Here is a 6,000-nt window from a genome sequence, read left to right on the forward strand (position 1 = left end):
AATACATGGCGGTGCGTTATCCCTTTGAGGAGAGCCTTCTCAAAAAGTGGTCGGCTCCTCCGGTCGTGGACCCCCCAGTATCAAGGTTAAACAAAGTAACCACAATCCCGGTAGAGGGGACTCCTGCCTTTAAGGACCCCACGGACAGGAAAGCTGAGGCAGTGGCTCGTTCCTTGTTTACGGTTGTGGGGTCAGAAATGCAACCAGTACTGGCATCCGCACTTGTGTCACAGACACTTAGTGGGCAAAACTTTTGCACTGTGAATTGGGGGAGCAACCGGCTTCTCCTGTCTGCGTGGAACTAGCAGACCAGTTAGTGCAAGGCCTTAAGTATGTTTGTAACGTGGCCCTGGATACCCTCCTGCTGTTATCCAGGGCTTCAGTGTCAGCAGTGGTGCTGAGGTGCCTGATTTGGCTAAAATGCTGGTCAGCTGACCAGGCATCTTAAAAAAAAAAAAAAAAAAAAAAAAAGCCCTGACAGATCTACCCTTCCTTGATGAGCGGCTCTTTGGAGCCTCATTCAATGACCTTATTAAAAATGCCACAGGTGGTAAGAGTACACTACTACCACAGGCCATGAAAGCTAAGGAGCCACGCCGTAGGCAAGGGCCCTCTTTCTGCTCACAAAAGGCTTTTTCGTCCATCAGGGGCTTTGGCTAAACGTCCCCAGCCCGACAGGACGACCTCTGAAGGACAAAAGCGTCCCTGGAACCGCAAGCCTGCGAGCAAAAGTGCTACCGCATGAAGGTTTGTCCCTGCCCACAACACGGGGTGGGTCGCCTTTGGGAGTTTGCAGCCAGGAGGGCCTCTCGGCTGTCCGAACAATGGGTCTGCGATCTGATTTCCTCAGGCTACAAGAGTTCCTCTCTTGGCCACAAAACAGAGTCTTCCCCCTCCAGCATGCCTGTACTCCCGGCTCGCCGGGAGGCCCAATTGGGGCGGTAAGGGACCTGCTGAGTCGCGGGGTGATAGTACCTGTTCCGGAGTCTGAACATTTTCAGGGGTTCTACTCAAATCTGTAGTCTCCAAAAAGGAAGGGGCACGTCCAATTTTGAACCTAAAGGCCCTCAATTACTTTGTAAAAGTACAGAGGTTCAGAATGGAATCGGTTCGCTCAGTAGTTACTGCACTCCATCAAGGGGACTCCCTGGCATCTTTGGACATCCAGGATGCATACCTGCACATACCCATATGCCTTCGGCATCAGAAATTTCTGTGATTTGCAGTTTGGGAAGCCCACTACCAGTTTGTAGCTCTCCCCTTTGGTTTGGCATCAGCTCCCCAAGTCTTTACCAAGGTATTGGCTACTGTTTTGGCATTGCTGCGACAACGCGGGATCGCGATCGTGGGTTACTTAGACTATCTCCTCCTGAGAGCGTCTTCTGTCTCAGTAAGGCTGCTTTCACACTGGGGCGAGAGCAGCGTCGGCGGTAAAGCGCCGCTATTTTTAGCGGTGCTTTACCGTCGTTTTAGCGGCGGTGTGCGGGCGCTAGCGGGGTGGTTTTAACCCCCGCTAGCGCCCGAAAAGGGGTTAAACCCGCCCGCAAAGCGCCGCTGCAGCGGCGCTTTGCCGGCGGTATTGCCGCGGTGTCCCATTGATTTCAATGGGTAGGAGCGGTGAATACACCGCTCCTTCACCGCTGCAAAGATGCGGCTAGCAGGACTTTTTTCACCGTCCTGCCAGCGCATCGCTCCAGTGTGAAAGCCCTCCGGCTTTCACACTGGAGTTAAAGGGGCCGGTTTTTTTCAGGCGTTACACAGGCGATATTTTTAGCGCTGTAACGCCTGAATACCGCCCCAGTGTGAAAGCAGCCTTAGTGGAGGATGTGGCGATCACCATGCAGACCCTTTCTGGAATTTGGGTGGCTGTTGAACCTAAAAAAGTCGGTGATTGTACTGACTCAGCATTTGGAGTACCTAGGCCTACTGCTGGACTCCATGGAAGCGAGAGTCTATCTCCCTTCAGACAAGCTGCAAACTCTCAGAGCCTTGGTAAAACTGCTGATGAACCGCAGGTGGGCGTCGCTACGTCCTGGGACTCATGGTGGCCTCCTTCGAGGCAGTACCGTATGCCCAGTTTCACACGAGAGTTTTGCAGAAGGAGATCTTGACGAAATGGGACAAATCTCCGTTATCCCTGGATCAGGCAGATTCAGGTGAGCCAGTCAATCAGGGACTCCCTGCTCTGGTGGCTGAGGGCCCTGGCACTTCGGTCTGGGAAGTCTTTCCGACCGCTACAGTGGACAGTGATCACAACGGACGGCAGCCTAACCGGCTGGGGTGGAGTAATGTGAGTTCAGTCGACCCAGGGCCTCTGGTCGGAGGAATCCAAGCTGCCGATCAATGTGCTCGAACTGAGAGGCGATCAGGCTATGCCTCTCCACATGGTCGATAAGACTTCGAGGACGTCCGATCAGGAGCCAGTCAGACAACGCCATTGCAGTGGTATATGTCAATAACCAAGGGGGAATAAAAAGCTCGGCCGCAGCACGGGAAGTCGCTCACATCCTTCAGTGTGCAGAGCGACATGTACCGGCCCTATTGGCTATTTACATCCCGGGAGTGGAGAACTGGCAGGTGGATTACCTAATTCGCCAGATACTGGACCCAGGAGAATGGGCGTTGCTTCCAGAGGTGTTTAGGCTACTGTGCCTGCGATGGGGCACACCAGACGTGGATCTTCTGGCCTCCCGTCTCAATCGGAAGGTGTCGAGGTTCGTGTCCAGGACAAGAGATCCTTGGGCAGATGCGCTGGTGGCTCCGTGGGATCAGTATCGGCTAATCTATGCCTTTCCTCCACTGAAGCTGTGAACTATGCTGAGAGCACAGAAATCTTCTAGGAAGATATATCATCGTACCTGGAAGGCCTACATCGCCATGTGTGAGGAGAAAAGGTGGCGTCTGCACTCTTTTTCTATATCCAGGATCCTGCTGTTTCTACAGTAGACCAGAAATTGGCCGTAAGCACCATTAAGGGACAAATTTCATCTTTGGTTGTTTTTTTCAGCGACCCCTGGCGTCTCACTCTCTGGTGAGCACCTTTGTTTAAGGGGTCCGACATGTAGATCCTCCGGTGCGTTCACCATTAACCCCTGTGGGATCTGAATCTGGTGTTATCGGCGCTTCAGAAACCGCCATTTTAAAATATCAGAGAGATCCGTCTGTTGACTCTTTCTCAGAAAGTGGTCTTTCTAGTGGCCATTAACTCGGCCAGGAGGGTTTCGGAACTGCCTTGTCTTGCAAGTCGCCCTATCTGGTTATACACAAGGATAAGGTGGTGTTGCATCCGCAACCTTCTTTTATGTCGAAGGTGGTTTTCGGCATTCCACATCAATGAAGACATTGTGTTACCATCTGTATCCTAAACCAACCCATCCCAAAGAGGTGGCCCTCCATTCCCTGGATGTGGTTCGGGCTCTGAGGGTGTATTTGTCTGCTACAGCTTCCTTTCGGAAGTCAGACTCCTTGTTTGTTTCGGTGGCTGGTCCGAAAAAAGGCATGGCGGTCTCGACGGCCACCATTTCCAGGTGGATCAGACAGATTGTAATACATGCCTACGCCTTAAAGGGGCGGGTGCCTCCCTTTCCGGTCACTGCCCACTCCACCAGGGCAATTGGAAAGTCTTGGGCCTTCCAACAGCAAGCGTCGACTTGGTCGTCTGTTCACACCTTTACCAAATTCTACAAGGTAGATGTCGGTGCATCGGCTGACGCCTGTTTTGGCCGCAAAGTTTTGCAGGCGGCCGTGTAATTGCACTTACATTTTTTCCTGTTTTTTGGTAAAAACACAGTACCTTTTTAAAGAGGAGGGCCAGCTTTAAAAAAAAAATGTTAAAAGTCAGCAGCTGCAAACACTGTAGCTGCTGACTTTTAAAAAGCAGACTTACCTGTCCAGGGCGCCCGCGATATCGGCCGCCCGAGGCCGACCCGTCCCTCGGGTCCCGGCACCACCATTTCAACTAAGGGAAACAGGCAGTGGAGCCTTGCGGCTTCACTGCCTGTTTCCTACTGCGCATGGGCGAGTTGCGCAGCGCTTTGTGAATGGGGCACACTGTGTTCTGGGACACACAGTTCCCCAGAACACAGCGCGACCCATTACCCAGAAGACGCCGCACAGAGGAGAGAAGACAGAACATCACTGCGGAGGAGGAAGAGGCAGATTAGGACGATATGCCTAGCAACGGGCATTTCTGGTAACTTTAACCACCTCAATACAGGACACTTAAACCCCCTTCCTTCCCAGACCAATTTTCAGCTTTCAGTGCTCTCTCACTTTGAATGACAATTACTCAGTCATGCTACACTGTAACCAAATTATTTTTTTATCATTTTGTTCACACAAATAGAGCTTTCTTTTGGTGGTATTTATTCACCACTTAATTTATTATTTTTTGTAATATAAGCAAAAAAAGAGCGAATATTTTGAAAAAAAAAAAATTCTACTTTCTCTTTTAAAAGAAACCAAAAAAATCTAATTTTGGCAAAAATTTAGGCCAAAATATATTCTACTACATGTCTTTGGAAAGAAGACAGTCTGCGGTATTTAGTAAAAGGCATAGTGAATTTTTTGAAGTTGCAATTTTTCCCCCACAATGCTTTGGAAAATTAAGAAATATATATAGATATATATATATATATATTTTTTTTCTTCACTAAATTATCATATTTACAAGTTATTTCTCACACATGGTGCAGGCATAATTGCAATTACACCCCAAAATACATTCTGCTATTCGTCCTGAGTATGGAGATACCCCATGTGTGAGACTTTTCCACAGCCTGGCCACATACAGAGGCCCAACATCCATGTAGCACCATCAGGCGTTCTAAAGGCATAAATTACACATTTCATTTCCTGAATACCTATCACATTTTTGAAGGCCCTGGAGCACCAGGACAATGGAATTACCCACAAAGTGACCCCATTTTGGAAAGAAAACAACCCAATGTATATTCTATGAGGCATAATGAGTCTTTTGAACATATAATTTCTTTCCAAAAGTTTTGTGGAAAGAAAATGAAATTTTTTTTTTCCTCACAGAGTTGTCAATTTAGAAGATCTTTCTAACACATAACATGTACATAGCCAAAATGACACCCCAAAATACATTCTGCTACTCGTCCTGAGTATGGCGATACCCCATGTGTCAGACTTTTCCATAGCCTAGCAACATACAGAAGCCCAACATACAAGTACCACCTTCAGGCTTCTAACATATAGCATGTACACACCAAGAATTACACCCCAAAATACATTCTGCTGAGCAAAGGGTAAAAAAAAGGCCCACCTGTGGTTTTAGCAGGCAGAGACACCGTTCCAGAGCAGTCAAAGCATTTTCTAGACAGCCAAAGGAAATGTCCAGGAATTGTCCAGGCAGCAGACAGATATGGAAAATTATGAACATGGTTCAGTACAGTCCAAGGTTTAGCAGGCAGTTCAGGCATAGGCATGGCCAGTTCAGGTGGCAGGCGGCACTTTGTACATTGGGCCTTGGTCAGGTAAGACCCAAGGACAGGGGTAGAGGCTTCTTCCCACCCAAATCTCTACCAAGCCTCTGAGTCTCCAGACCCTAATCCGAGAAAACGAAAAACCTGGAGAAAAACGTTTTCTCCACTCTGAAAACTTTTTCTGGAGCCCCTCACATGTGAGACCCCTGTGCTGTACAGTGGCAGGGCATATGATCAGTTCAGGAGGCAGGCAAAAAGCATGGTCATTTAACAGGCTGAGGTCAATTCACCTGGAAGGCAGAAACATGTTTGGCAGAGGCATAGTCATTTAACAGTCCGGGGCATACACAGAAATGGCAGAAAGTGGAAACTGGAAAGAAATCATCTTCACTTTACTAATAGTGTAGTGACGTATGATAGCTTCGATAGCAAGTTCCAATGCAGAGGCCTGGCTGGGAGGGACAGTCTGGACAGTAGTATCGAGTGTCGCGGCGAATTCCTCTACTTGTACACACACAACATTTTTTTGGGGGTTTGCGACCTGTTTGGGTAG

The sequence above is a fragment of the Lithobates pipiens genome, unplaced genomic scaffold (genome assembly GCF_037356315.1).
Source record: "Lithobates pipiens isolate NorthernLeopardFrog02 unplaced genomic scaffold, aLitPip1_a1.2 Scaffold_18, whole genome shotgun sequence".
Lineage (NCBI taxonomy): Eukaryota > Metazoa > Chordata > Amphibia > Anura > Ranidae > Lithobates > Lithobates pipiens.